The sequence below is a fragment of the Euprymna scolopes genome, chromosome 34 (assembly GCF_053919585.1).
Source record: "Euprymna scolopes isolate OS-2025 chromosome 34, ASM5391958v1, whole genome shotgun sequence".
NCBI lineage: Eukaryota > Metazoa > Mollusca > Cephalopoda > Sepiida > Sepiolidae > Euprymna > Euprymna scolopes.
This window is the reverse complement of record NC_136515.1, coordinates 23,787,276-23,802,992: the sequence shown is the minus strand read 5'-3', so window position 1 is coordinate 23,802,992 and position 15,717 is coordinate 23,787,276. Positions and strand designations below refer to the sequence as shown.

The following is a 15,717-nucleotide window of genomic DNA, read 5'->3' as shown; positions in this document are numbered from 1 at the left end:
ATAATAATAATAATAATGAAGAAGAAGAAGAAGAAACAAAAGACTCGTTTAATCATTGCACCTCACGATGCAATTTCAACCGTTCAGATTCCCATGCTTCGCTATCAAACGCGCTCATCCACAGAGAACGCCTTCACTGGAAAATGCCGAAAATGCAAATCAATAACAACTACCTGTACAAGCGGACGTGACCACTTATAAACAAAGACATCCGCCAATATAGACTTATGCACTCGTCGTTTGATTCTGATGGACGTGACATGACATTGCAATTCAAATCCACGAATCTGACGGTTCTCCTGTTATTGATAGATGTTTCGATATCGATCTTCGGAAGCAGTAGCAGGTACTTGATCATGATCGACGAATCAGCTGAATTCTGGTTATTTTGATTTCAGCTTTTTGTTTAGAGAAAGTTATGTCGATGCACACGCAGGAAAAATCTCTTATGAATCATACTTAAGTATTTCCAATTTTATTTTAAGACTCTACATAAAAAATAAAAATAGTTGGTCCCCCGACAAAATGGGGGATGGACATGTAAATTCACCCTTGTCCGTTCGTCCGTTCGCTTGTCCGCACTTTTCTCAATAACTATGCCTTGGAATTTTTGGAAATTTTTCACAGACATTAAACATGATATGAGTAAAAAGTAACAGAACGGAGTTTCCGGAAAAAACTCCGGTTGCCCCCCCCTCTCTAAGGGTGCCTTTCTGGTTAAAATGGCTAAAATTTACACTTTTGTGCTTATTAAAAAAAAAAAAAAAAAAAAAAAAATGATGCCTTGGGTTTTTATAAAACTTTCTGAAAAGTTGTAACTAACTGATTTCTATATGATTTTGTTTGTCTATACTTCGCGATAACTCTTGGGTGTGCCCCAGGGGCTCTTTTAGGGCTAATAAAAACATTCCAATTTTGGGACTATTTCACCATATTTGTCAAAAATTTTCTATACATGTCTATTTAGCAGTTTTGCATGGTGCTGAACTCAAATTTAAATATGTTTAGGCCTTGGGGGATTTTTAAGCTAAATGGGGAGGGGCAAATGATGGACTTAGTCATTCCTTTTTTTGCATGGTGCAGAACTCAACTTTACATACGTTGAAGCCTAAAACTGCACCGTTTGTTCATTTTCACCGGATTTGACGTCTCCTGGGGACTTTTGGGGCTAAATGGGGGGGGGGCAAATGCTGAACTTAGTCAATTTTTTCAAGCTTTGTTCACTTTGCACTCACGGTGGACCATGCATGCTTCACTTGTTTTTACTTTGAAATTCTTTTGATTTTCGGAATGGTCATATTTTTAAAAAAATGTTATAATCAGATTATATTTAGTCTTTACTTTGAAATTTTGGTTCTTTTCAGAATGGTTTTAAATAATAAAAGTATATTTTTTTAAATTTACATAAAAATAGTCTAAATATTTACACGATTTGTTTGTAAAAATATTCTTAGTCTTTACATAGAAATGTATTTTTTTAAGTGTTCATAGAAAAATGTCCTTTACTTTTAAATGTTTTTTTTTTTATCTAATTAAAAAATTTAAACTAAAATTACGTAAGTATTAATCAGAACGGGACATTTCCTCGGTATACACCGGCATGATATTGAAAATGAAATAATTATTGATTGAAGCATAAAACCATGAACACATAAGGACCTCGATTACTTGCAATCATTTTTTTTTTTTTTTGCCAATTAATTCTATTTTCGATCCTTTCCAACTTCCGAATAACAGTCTTCGCTTCTGGCGGGAACTGGCTGATGTAATCACCATGTTTATCATAAGTCTGAATACTTTTACGGCCACCGACAGTAAGAAGTAGGCATGTTAACTGAAAAATACCTGCAGGCAATGTAGGTAAGATTTGTCAGACTGTCAGTACTATACGAGGGCCATTTGAAAAAGAGCAATAAAACATTTAAAAAAAAAAGGAACACTTCGATTAATACTTAAACTGAACTTTCTTCAAAATAAAATATAAATATTAATCTATGTAAAATTAAGTAAATTTAATGCAATATACATAAATTTTATTTATTTCAGACTATTATCCTCATCTTTTCTTAGTTGTTTCACGACGTTTCGGCCAACTATTCCTCTGGCCTTCATCAGGTGGTAACCGTGACGGATAGGAACCCTTAATCTTCTGACTGCATTCTCTGCAATTACCAGAGGAATAGTTGGCCGAAACGTCTTGAAAAAACTTAGAAAAGATGAGGATAATAGTCCGAAATAAATAAATTAATAAATAATACTCATCTCAATAATGAATTCCAATTAAATAATATGAATCGCAATATACAATTTAATACTGATAAAACTGAATTATAAATTTAGGGAACAAACAATTAAAGAAACAAAGGGCAAAAAATATTTGGGTTTCACACAAATATTTTTTGGCCTTCGGAACAAGATCACAGTGTAGTATCTGTTTTGATGCTACACTTTACCTTTTCTGTCCTCGGTCGGTGGAGGAGAAATCTTTCATGACTGAGATTATTTTTATTCCTATCCAGAGTTGCCTTTATTGGGAAGCTGGATTTTGCCCATAAGTTTATATGCTGAAATATTTAAATAACTATTACTTTAAATACAGAAATTATATTTAAAGTTTTGGTTTTCTGTTTTTCTATGTCAATTTTTTTCCCCATGTTTTTCATCAAAATGTGTAGCATATTAGTTGTCTCACAGGTCATCATCAGTGATCGCTCACTGGCAGTAACTGGAGACCAAGGGACAACAAGACTCCCCAGATTTCCAGTGTTTTCCACCTCTTGACCACTTGTGCAGATGATTTCCTGGGGGTTGGGTGACAAAATGCCTCCCCAAGGTACCAGATTTGAACTGCACACTTCCAGTGGAGATTTGGTTAGTACTCTCCCACCTCGGTCTTTCCATCCTCCCTGACCCTTTACAACTAGTTGGTGTGGCGCCAGTCGATGTCATCTAAAACAGTTTTTTTTTATTATTATTACTATTATTATTATGATAATAATAAGGGTGCTTGTGCAGTGTACGCACGTGTATTTTAAATATTATTTTCAAGTTAAATTACATTTTTGGTTTGTATCACCGTACACATAGATTCGAAAAAGTTTTCCAAAAAAACAAATATATAACAAATAAATGTTATCAAAGGCAAGATAAGTTACTTTTCTACCTAACTGGATATGTTTTAGGGGTTTTTATTATTATACACATAGATTCGAAAAAGTGGTAACACAGTATCCATATTTTTTTAAGCCTGTTAGCGTGATCACGTGTTAAATACCGGAAACTTTCTATACAAACGAGTTGATCAGGAAGTGACGTTATGCTGTGGTTCACCAGCCTACTCTCTCGGTAGTGGTGGTACTTTCCAATCCTTCAGGATTCATCGTCGGGGATAAATTAATCCAACTGGTTTTGAACAATTTATAAAGTTTTTTTTTTTCTACATTGGTTAATTATTTATCCTTTTTTCCATTGCTTAAAATTAGTTTATCCCTGACGATGAATCCTGAAAGATTGGAAAGTACTCGGACTTATCATAAACATGGTCATTGCATTAGGCAGTTCCCGCCAGAAGTGAAGACTGTTATTCGGAAGTTGGAAAGGATCGAAAATAGAGTTAATAGACGAAAAATGTCTATTTTATTTTATGAAATATGCCATAGAGCAAAAATGCTGAATATATATATATATATATATATATATATATATATATATATATATATATATATATATATATATATATATATATATATATATATATAAATATATATATATATATATAAATATATAAATATATATATATATATATATATATATATATATATATATATATATATATATATATATATATATGCAGCATTTTTTCTGTCTTTTTTATTAGAAATATTTCTGCGAATTCCCCAGCCAAAAGTTAATCAGACGCACACGCTACAGACGCGCAAATATTTCACACATGCGCATGCGCCCTTCTTTTAAACTCATATGCATATGTATATATATATATATATATTTTAATTTACCTTTTAAAATTACGAATTCTTCACAAGCACCTCTTGCAAATTGAGCTATAATTGCGTTAAAAATTATAACTGTGTTGAATCGCGTAACCGGGTCGCAATGCCCCCCACCCCTTGTGACGACACTTGATAATTGGGGTAGGAGTGGTGTTTCACAATTAGTCAGGGGTAAAGGAAAACTTGTACTAAAGAAAACTCAATTAATTGTTTTATTTCTGGAGATGGAGAGAGGGGATCAGCAGTAGCTTTAACTTAATTATATTTATCCAATATTTAAAAGTCATTAACTTTAAAAAAAAAAAAAAACCCCAAAAACTTAGTTATTTTTACGATTGCTGTCCCCACTTTCCTTCCTGCTTTTTCTAAATAATTAAGTTATTATTTCGAAAAATCCTTCTTAGCATAAAGAGTGAGGCTTTCTTTACTTATTCTGTACTTTCACCTAACAATTTAATAAACAAAAGATGTCGTAAAAAATCAATTAAAAAATGAAGGAACAAATGAGAGTGAAATAGAAACAGTAATTTTATCATCTTTCTGCAAATGTTTCAGTTTTTTGTTCTTTTTCGACGAAATGAATGCGCTCGGCTTTTCGCGGTGCAACAATGTCAATATGCGGCTGTGTAAAAATAAGGATAGACTCCAAAATGTCAGCACAAGTTTCAACTTCAGGAAGTGAATGGAAAATGCTAAGTAAAAAGTAGAACTAGCGTTACGTGTACAGAATATTAGATAAAAACAAAACAAAATAAAAAAAATATGCCGTAAAAACGGAACAACGAATACAAATATTTTTACGGCTATATATTTTTTTCTCTTTTGAAGAAGAGAGGTCTTTCTCGAAATTATCAAATACATTTTTTTTTTACGATTCTGTCTATATTTAACAGTAAATCCATACTTACTGTTTTTTTTTTAAAGATAACTACATGTGACGTCGATCTCGGTTTGAATACATTAAAAAAATCGATCCAAAAAAATTGTTTCCAAATTAATTTCCAACTTAAAAATATTAACTTTTTTTCTCACGATAGATTATTGTGTAGAAGCGTCGTGAAACCTCTTTGTTTTAGAATAAACATATAGTTTTTGGAATAGGTTTCTTTCTTTCTCCCCCCCCCTCTCTCTCTCTCACACACACACACACACACACACACACACACACACACACACACACACACACACACACACATGAAAATACAATTATTTATATCCGGTGACGATTCCAATATTTTTCCTGATTGAAATATATATATATATATATATATATATATATATATATATATATATATATATATATATATATATATATATATACTAGCATGGATACCCAATGTTGCCAGGGTCGACATGAAGTTCGGTTTGGCCACACTTGCTATACTAAGAATATGTCAACTCCATCGCTACCCTAACAAAAATTTTAAAAATAAAAGAACGAATGAAAAACACGAAAATGTATCCCTCACCCCCCGAAAAAAGAAGTAGGTGACAAACTCTTCGCCAGATATTTCGGCAGAAGATATTCTCCAGATATTGAGCACATTTTTAGGACTCATATTTTCCAGTTTAAGCGAATTTCTTGTATGCTAACCAGTCTACAAAGGTTTGTTTTTACGGTCTGTTGCAACGAAAACAAACTGCAAATAATTCAGTTTCAAAAATACCAAAGTAGATTTTGTATTAACCGAAATACACGTTTTTATGTTATATATATATGTACATAAACTATTCTTGCTATTTTAACACGAAGTCGCTTAATTTTTAGTCTTGCTATTTATCTGGCGATAGTTCAGCCGCTATCGACAAAGATTGAACTGCTAAATGTTTTGGTTTCGAGTGCACGGAAGTTATTTTATTTAAATTTTAAAAATCAATTATATATATATATATATATATATATATATATATATATATATATATATATATATATATATATATGTGCTGGGTACAATATAAAAATTGATAAAGAATTTGCCATATAATAATAAATACGAAATAAAATACCATATTTAAGCGTATTTTACGATTATATATATGAGAGAGAGGGGAACGGGGAGAGAGACAGAGAGAAAGAGAATGTTCTTGCGGCAAAGGTTTATTTATGGTCTAATAATAAACAGATTAAGGAAAAAGAAAGAAACGGAAAATTTTATGTTGATCACATCCGGTGCAACATTGTCCCTGTTTATAGAGTAATGGTGTTTTCGTCTCTGGCAATATAGTACATCTCGTATGTCAGATTTGATATTCCTATTCTTCCTTCAAAGCTTTCATGCCGGAAGTGACTCATCAGATTTTAACCGATAAGGAATGTTTTCTATATTGCAGTATTCAATTCGATATGCAATACAGATGTCGACTTTTTCTAAGTCTTTTGTAGCACCTTTCAGAACTCCAATCGATATTGGTAATTTTATGTGTCATTTGTATTGTACTAAAGGAAACCCCAGCGTTAAATTTTTGTACTTGGCACTTAACCTAATATATTACTATTTTTTCTTTTCCTTTTCTTTTCTTTTTATTGTTTTATTTCTTATCTTAAATCTATAAATAAAATACGTCAGCTTAGCTTTTTATGGATGTCCAGTGTGAACGCAGACCGCCAGTATGTTAGTAAAAAAAAAAACGGCTGTACAAGTATTAGTAGTCTTTATATATATATATATATATATATATATATATATATATATATATATATATATATATATATATATATATATATATATATATATATGAGAAACAGTATTCCGACGAAATAGAGATAAAAAGGAACAAACCAAGTTTTGTGTTCATCAACGTTTCGTCTTTATTAATCCAGAGAAAGTCTCACAATAAAGACGAAACATTGATAAACACATAACTTGGTTTGTTTCTTCTCTCTCTGCCAGTTAGTCTGTCTCTATCTCTCTCTTTCTGTCTGTCTGTCTGTCTCTCTCTCTCTCTCTCTCTCTATATATATATATATATATATACACGCACAAACATATATATATATATGTATATATTATATAGTACATTACTAGTTGTAACCGCACCCATCCCAATCAGTCAATGATCGGCCACGTACAGGACAAAGGTACAGTTGACATCAGGTACACCCTTTCCCTTTGTGTGTTTCCATGGGAAGGGTAGAATCCTTTGTGTGTAGGAAGCTGACTTACTTTCAACATAGGTATAGTTAGATATGTTGTCTTGTGTTTTGGTTTATATTTCGGATCTTATATTAGTGTTATTTATAAAAGTATTTATTATATGAATATATATGTTTATTTTATTTTTATATATAGGTTTAATTTATTTATTTTCTATTGATATTGTGAATTTAAAATTATTTATGTATCGCTAACATAGAGTAAAGCTTATCCTGTGCACACAATCGTCCGCTATTTCTCTCCTACAGTTTTATAGATATTGCGGTTCTTTAAACAATAGGATAGCGAATTTCTCATTCAGGCATAATCTACGTGGATCGTCTAGGTAATATTACGTAGGGATAACTGCCTTAGATTTCAAAACCAGATATTATGACCATAAAAGCACGTTCAATAGCAAAAAAAAATAAAATAAAATAAAATAAAACGAATAAAAAACATCACTAGCAAACAAATACTGGCATCTCAAAGAAAGTGGACGTTCACCGATAGTCGAATAAAAATTAATAAGGACAGCAAGTACATGTAGGAACCTAGATATATAAATTATTATTATTTTTTTTATCTCTGGTGACATAAAAAACACGCTGGTCTCTTGTAATTTAGAGTGGAAGACTTCTTTCCGTATTTACTTCAGGCAGTTTTTTTTTTTGGTTATTTTTTTTCTAACTTTCACTCACCAATTGGTGTAACAAAGCGTTTATGGGCGTCTGTAAGCGAAACAGCCGAAGGATAGCTGGTTAGCGAAAATATTAGCAGCAACAGCAGCAGCCGTTAAAGCGCTATGAAAATTAGCAAATGTGCGCGATCTTGCGTCACAAGAAAAGTAGAAAAATACACCACGTGTGTGCCGAGAAGATGGCAATCAATACAAGGGCGAATAACCCCAATCTTAATCAATTAATAAATGAAAAGAACATTAAAAAGGTTCACAAAATAATAAAAGTAGGCTAATTAAAAAATAAACAAATAAAAAAAAACGAATAAAAAAGAAACAAACAAACAAAAAAAACGTATTGATTCAAAAATAGTCGTCTGCTTTTTTTAATATTTGACGACAGAGAAAGCCGAATCCAATTCTGATCATTACCGATGTGGATGTCGGAACTTGATTCGTCTTTCTCCGTTCATACTCGGAACTGCTTAAAACGACTAATAAAAAAAGATGATAAGAAAAACATTTTTTAATGAATTTAATTCTACCATTCCACAGAGACAAGCAGTAAATCAAATAGTGATCCAGATCCTCTGCAATGCTTAAAGCCATTTATGGAAATAACTTCTACTCCGTCATCCCCCCCCCCAAGTATGAGGCGTCTCATGAGGCTTAAAGCCAATAGCGCTCTAAAAAAAGCGCCCCAAAAAGCTAAAATCTATTCCAAATTCAGAGTATCCATTTCTTTCTTATTAACTGAGAATATTCATAATATATACGTACCCATAATGGCTCACTGGTTAATCGACAGGTCAGAGTTAATCCTCATGAAAAAGACGCCAAGACGTAGCCATTTTTAATTTATTTCTAAGTACTTCCGGAAACAAGGCACCAATAACGACTCTCTTATAACCTTTACGATAAAGAGGTGTTCGTGGAATGGCGACGTGTCCAACGCTGTAGTTCACCTTGCAATTTCTTTCAAGTTTCTATCTATGATGATTTTATGGTCGGCTTTAATGAGAAACACATTTTTATGTTACGCCAAATAACAGGGGAAAAATAGCGATAAAATTAATATTAAAAATTGTAATTAAAATACATGAAAAACAAAAACAAAACAAAAACAAAACAAAGAAGCCAATTCCAAAAATAACTAATTAATGGTTCTTTTATGACTGTGAAACGATAAAGTTTCAGTCGATTGCAGTTTCTGTCGAATGCTTGATTCCAATAGAATAAAAAAATTAGAAAATATCGTTTTGATCGCCATCTTTAATCGTATAAGGCTATCGCTTTTGTTAATGTCTGTCAATCCGTTATTCTATCAATCCGTTATTCTCTTATTCGATTATTTTTCTGATTTTCTCCAAATTCAGTGTTGGAAGTATTTTGAATGGAATTATTAGTGTTGGAAATATTTTGAATTAAATTAGTGTTGGAAATATTTGGAATGAAATTATTAGCGTTGGAAGGATTAATCAGGATCTGAAAAATCGGAACATTTTGGGGTATCCGAAAAATTTGTCCCTATTTTCCGATACCAAAAACGATTCTTTAAATTATTTTTCTTAAAACATAATCTTTCACTGCCGGTAGTAATAATAAAATAACAAATATTTATTGATTTTAAACTACCAGTAAAGCTAAAATCGATAGATCAACTCTTCCACAAGTATGTTTTTACTTTCGAGAAAATATCTGCGCATTTAAAATGTGTTTTTATGGCAATTGGGGGAAAATAACAAATTTATAGTTAAATACTTCGAGATTTATAAAGAATCAGAATCGGTAATTGTATCGGAATTGAGAATTTAATACGGAATCGGTAATTTTATCGGAATGGGGAAAAATTTTGGAATCGTCCCATCACTAGAAATTATAGATGACTATCAAAACGTAATAAACTGACAGAGCCATATTTTTTCAGGAAACCCTTATCTGTCGGGGGGGGGGGGCTTATCTGTCGGGGGGGGGGAGGCTTATCTGTCGTATTTTTTCTGTCACCGTAAAAATAATTGTCAACTAAATACCCTTTAAATAAATACCAACGAATATTATTTTAAAGCCGAGGACGTGAAATGTTTATTCGTGCTGTTTTATTCGATTTAGGAACAATTCATTTTAAAATGGGTAAAGTAATCATTTCTGTCAATCGGCGGCACTAAGTAACCATCAATTATTTTGTCGAATCAGATGATGCCATTTTATAAACTAGGTGTGAAAGGTGATAACACTCACGTTTTAAGAGACAATAAAAAGATTGCTGTCTGTAAAAAAAAGAAACACCTTTTGAAATGGAATTGCTTTTGTCTTAAATTAGAACAGAAAATTCAAATTTTTATTTATTTTTTATTACACGCCAAATAGCAGAAAAAAAATGGCGATAATTAAAATAGGAGATTTAAAAAAAACGCACGAAAAAGGCGATTACGAGAGTAACTAATTAATATTTTTTTCATGCATGTAAAACGTTTTGGCAGAGATCGTTAATCGCTTTTATTACTGTCTGTTATTCCGTTATTTTATCAACTCATTATTTTTTTATTCTGTTGTCTGATTTTCTTAAAATTTGATTAAATTTTGGATGAAATCTATATATTAATACGATAGCGTGTGTTATTTTGTGTCACGCTTACATCTTTTTTCTACTGAGTGATTGTCGTTTAATTGTTATGACCTTCCATTTCTTGTAATAAATAATTTTACCAAGAATTCTTCATAAGTTTTGGTCTCGGTTTTGATTATAACTGATGGCACTCAAATCATCTTTTTTTTTTTTCAAATAATTTTACGAAAATTTTTTCATAAGTTTTGGTTTCGGTTTCGATGCAAGTTGATACACCCGAGTCATATGGATATTTTTTTTATTTTTGAAATCACAACTTTATACTATATAAGAATCGCTAGAAAATTGACTCTATAATAATAAAAACGAAATCCGCATAAATTAAAATATCATATTTAAGGATATTTTATGACCAGGCTACGCTGGGTGTCCATGTTAGCTTAGATAAATACTTTTGAAGTTTTAACAAAAGAGCTACAATAATATCAGGACATCTTCCTTTACACTGAACACAGAATGCAAACAAAACTATATTACATATGAAAGAGTTCGCTGTAGAATTTCCACAGATCCCACTAGTTATTATATATGACTATGAGAACGTAGAAACATTTTTCCATGCTATCATAGTCATGCATAATTTAATCCTGATTTATCAGGAAATCCCTGGTTTCTTACTCAGCGGGGACGAGGTTGGGCGGTTTTCATCTGTTGTTTTTCTCACCGTAAAAATAATTGTTAACTAAATATCTTTCTTCAACTAAATACAAACGAATGTTACTTTGAAGCCAAAAACGATGTTTGTTTATGATGTTTTATTTTATTTGAGAACAATTCGTTTTAAAATAGCCAAAGTAATTATTTGTCAACCAACGGCACCATTTTTATAAAATGGATGTGGTGTAAGAAATTATCCAATCATCATACAGACCCTAACTGCCATTGTATCGATCGATTTGATTGGTCGAATCTAACCAGACATGTCACGTGCCTTTGACGCCTGTTTCTATTTTCTTTTCAGATTTATCAGTTCCTTCAAAACCACCGAAGAAGAAGGCCTTATTTTTTATTACGTCTTCTATTAAGGAGACTTTGGCGCTAACATTAGTGTTTCTTTACTTCAGAACTCTGCCGTGGACGAAGTATAAACATTTGTAAAAGCCTACGAGCTGGCTCACATATAAGACAAAATGTCTTCAACCGCATTACGGATTTTTAACCTTTCATCTTCTGTATGCAGCTATTTTGCGTTGCTACCAACCTTTTGGGGCTATGAGGCCCTATGGAACACGGATAACTTCAACCTTTACCTGCTACGGACTCCGACAACATTGCAGAATACAAAAGGACACTAACTACGGCTCAAAGAAGCAAACTACCCGATCCAAAGTCGGACGCAAGATGGCGCACTATTTTGCAATAATATCCTGTATACCAATAAAGTTTGTCGTGAATTTTACAAGTAGGGTTTGTTGTTTTGTGATTGTCTCATTTCTTGCCTCCAACAGAAAGCATCGAACGTGCTAGATAAATTCCCATCTTGCTGCAAAATAATTCCTACAATCACTTATTAAGAGATAATAAAAATATTGTTGTCTGCGAAAAACAACAAACAAACAAAAAGCAAACAAACAAATAAAAAAAACGCCATTTAAAAGGAAAACTCTGGTCCGAAATGAGAATGAATAATTTAAATTGTTATTCTTTTCATATATCTCCGAATAACAGGGGGGGGGGGGGCGATAAAAAAAAACAAAAAACTTATGACGTGTTTTCGATGTTGGAGCAAATTTTAAAATAAGCAAAATCTTAATTTTTGCCACCCTGCAGATAATTTCGATTACTTTTTTTTTTTTTTTTTTTTTTTTGTATTTTAAATTTGTCAATCAGACAATCCCATTAAAAATGAGAACAGAAATTTAGGAGGAATGTACACGCATATTATTTTACCGAGCGGAGGATTTTGCTAATTAGGGTAGATATTTATCTCTCCCACAGTGAGAAGATGTGACACAAGGATCGGAAAATTGAGTTGAAGAGCCAGCTTCCAGGGGAGGAGCACTTTAACCTACAAAAATGCCTGGGCAATTCCTCAGTACCTCAGGCGATAAGCAATAAACTAACCCCTTCTCAGAGAAAGAATGTAAAACCTGGAAGGGTGGACTCCTACAACTGCACAGAACTAAACCCCCATCAAAAAAATCATCAGGGACCGGATCATTACAGGTATGGTCTAACCTCAGTTGATTTGGAAAAGACGAGGATAAAAATCCCTAGGCAGATTTGAGATATTAAATTTCGTAGGTGGTTTTATAACGTTTTTATCGATGACCGATCGATAAATCAAACAAGACTTTCTCACATACGCGCGCAGAGTATTTATATTTGCGGCCCTTTTAATCTCTATCATCGTAGTTTTATGTCGTCTCCGTGTCATGAGTAGTCGTGTCGTCTAGTGGTCGTCGATCGTCTGTTTTTACGAATAAAACTTCGGATGCAGGAAAGACGCAAGGAGATATGCACTGAGTTTCTTCAAGTTTTATTTGAAGAGAATGGACTTAATGGATAGAGAGACTAAATAATTAATTATTTCCTTCTCAACTTAGTTTTCGAACTTGAGAAATGAGTGACGACGCTGAACAGAAACTTCATTAACATTCACTGAGATCAGTTTTCTACATCATGGTGCTGTGTCTCGTTCGCGTTGCTTCCCGGAGAGACTGAAAACTTGTTTCTCTCGCTCGAAAACGTGAAGTCATGTCATTGTTTGACTCATGCTTTTTCTACGGCGTTTGACAAGTTACTTCTGCCTTATCACCCGTCTTTCGTTCAACCCTGAGAACTGTTGTGTTTTACGGATCTGGGTTATCATGACACGCACTAAGAGTGACTCTTGTCAAAATTCACATTAGCTAACTTACTTCGCAAAAAGAGAGGTCGAAGTCTGTGAGGGTGGACCTCCTAAAACTGCACAAGACGAAAAACATACTACAATCATCAGGGAAATTAAGGGGCCCATGCCTGGGTTAAAAATCGATCTCTAGATGTTATTTAAAAGTGTGTTCGATATTGATCGGAAGGGACTTAAGTTATCATTACTATCCATTATTCCGTTGATCTGTTATTCCATTAATCTGTTAATTTTCTGATTTTTTCAAACTTAGTTCATTAATCTTTCAAACTTGGTTCATTAATTTTTCAAACTTTGAAGTTGTACATGAGTATGGGAAAATAGCGGAAGAAAAATGGCGATAAAATATGAGTTTAAAAATCTAATTAAAATACATATTAAAAACGCGTCAACAAAGAGCTATTTTGAAAATAACTAATTAATGGTTCTTTTTTATGACTGTGAATCAATTAAGTTTCAGCTGATTGCAGTTTTTTTTTAGAATCTTTGATTCCAATAAAATAAAAAATAAATAGGAAATACTGTTTTGGTTAGCATCGTTTATTGTAAAGCACTACAAATTTTGTTACTTTCGGCGATTCTATTATTCTCACAATCCGTTATTCTCTTATTCTGTTAGTTTTTTAAATTTCTCAAAATTCGTTCATTAATTTTTCCAAAATCTTATATGAAATTATACATGACTATAAGAACGTAGAAAACTGACCGAGCCAGATTGTTTTAGGAAGGCCCTGATTTGTGATCCAAAAGGGGGTATCTATCGTTTATTTTATTCTTTTGTGTTATACGGCGTACTCGCGTTGATACACCGGTTCTCGTCAGATCACCGAAGTTAAGCAACGTTGAGCCTGGTTAGTACCAGATGGGTTACCATTTGGGAATTCTAGGCGCTGTATGTGCTCTCCGCTTATCTCAGCATTTGTTTCCAGTCGTCCTGAACATACACCCCACTTGCTACTGCTATTTAACAATGTCGACTAAGGAGAGGTGTGGTTGAAAACTATGCACCTCCTGCCACAAAAATTTCACGCGCTGGACCCCCTTCGGTGGGTTTCATTGTCTGTCAAAGACTAAAGGAAGCCTTAAAAAATATACCAAGTAACAGGAAAAAAAAATGGCGCTAAGTAAAATGCAAAGGAAAAAATCTCGTCAACAAAATATTTCGAAAATTATTTCCACCATTATCTCTTTTATTGCTGTGAAATGATTTAGCTTCAATTGATTGCAGTTTCTTTTGAATCCTTGATTTCAATGGAATAAAAACGTAAAAAAATACTGTTTCTATAATATAAGAGCCAGGTACGTCCAAAGATGGATTATTGCTGTCACATCTGGGCAGGAGCTGCTAGGAAGGTTTTATCTTGCCTTGACAGAGTTCAAAATAGATTTCGTAGCCTACTGGGGGATGCCCTTTTCTCTTCCCTGCAACCTCTTTCCCACAGAAGAGGCGTTGCGAGCCTGTCTCTGTTTTATCGTTATTTTCATGGCAAGTGCTCGTCTGAGCTCCAATCTATGCCCCTCCCCTCTCCAAACATTCACAAGAAACACTCGTGTGGCTGAAAATCACTATCAATAATTTCCACCACTCTTTATCTGTGCCTAAACCTAAACGTAGATTCCAGGAACAAAGCTTCTTTCTTTGAACTGCACACATGTGGAACTCTCTTTCGTTTACATGCTTTCCAGCTGACTACAATATGGCCGTCTTCAAGTCCAATGTAAACAAGTTCTTGATGAGCCATCCCCCTTAAGTCATCCAATTTTACCAAATTTACACTTCTAACGATTACTATATTGTCCTTTTGACCACTGTACACTCTTTAATCCTTATCCTCGAGTGGCCTCCAGGCATTGATAAGTGGTGATTCCCTTGTAAAAAATCATAAATTGCATTTGTTACTATTCGTTATTCTGTTATACTGTTAATCTATTATTCTCTAATCCCGTTAGCTTTTCTCCAAATTAGTTTGTTAAATTTTCACAAATCTTTGCATAATGTTACATGGCCATTAGAAAACAGAAGAACGCGAGAAATTCTTATCTATTGCCCCATGACGATCAAATGCAGCCATTGTTTTTTCTAGAAATGCAGCCATTGTTTTTCTAGAAATGCAGCCGTTGTTTTTCTAGAAATGCAGCCATTGTTTTTCTAAAAATGAAGCCATTGTTTTTCTAGAAATGCGATAATTTCTTCAGAAGTTTTTGCTCACAATCCATCAAAAGTAATTCCTTTTTTCATTCGCACACACGCATGAATACTTGAGATAGAGTTTGAATGCTCAAAGGAGAGGACTTGAATGACTACCAAACACTTGAGTGTCTAATGTCTTCTCCATACAGGAATTTGTCAAAAAAAAAAAAAAAAAAAAAAAAAAAAGAAAAAACTGGCATGGAAATACTTTTCCCTACAAGTAAAC

The 15,717-nt window shown here is 33.0% G+C and overlaps 1 pseudogene; it reads left to right on the top strand.

The window, feature by feature from the left end:
- Positions 1-14,082: 14,082 nt before the first annotated feature.
- On the top strand, positions 14,083-14,199 carry LOC145259327 (5S ribosomal RNA; annotated as a pseudogene).
- The last annotated feature ends 1,518 nt before the right edge of the window (positions 14,200-15,717 follow it).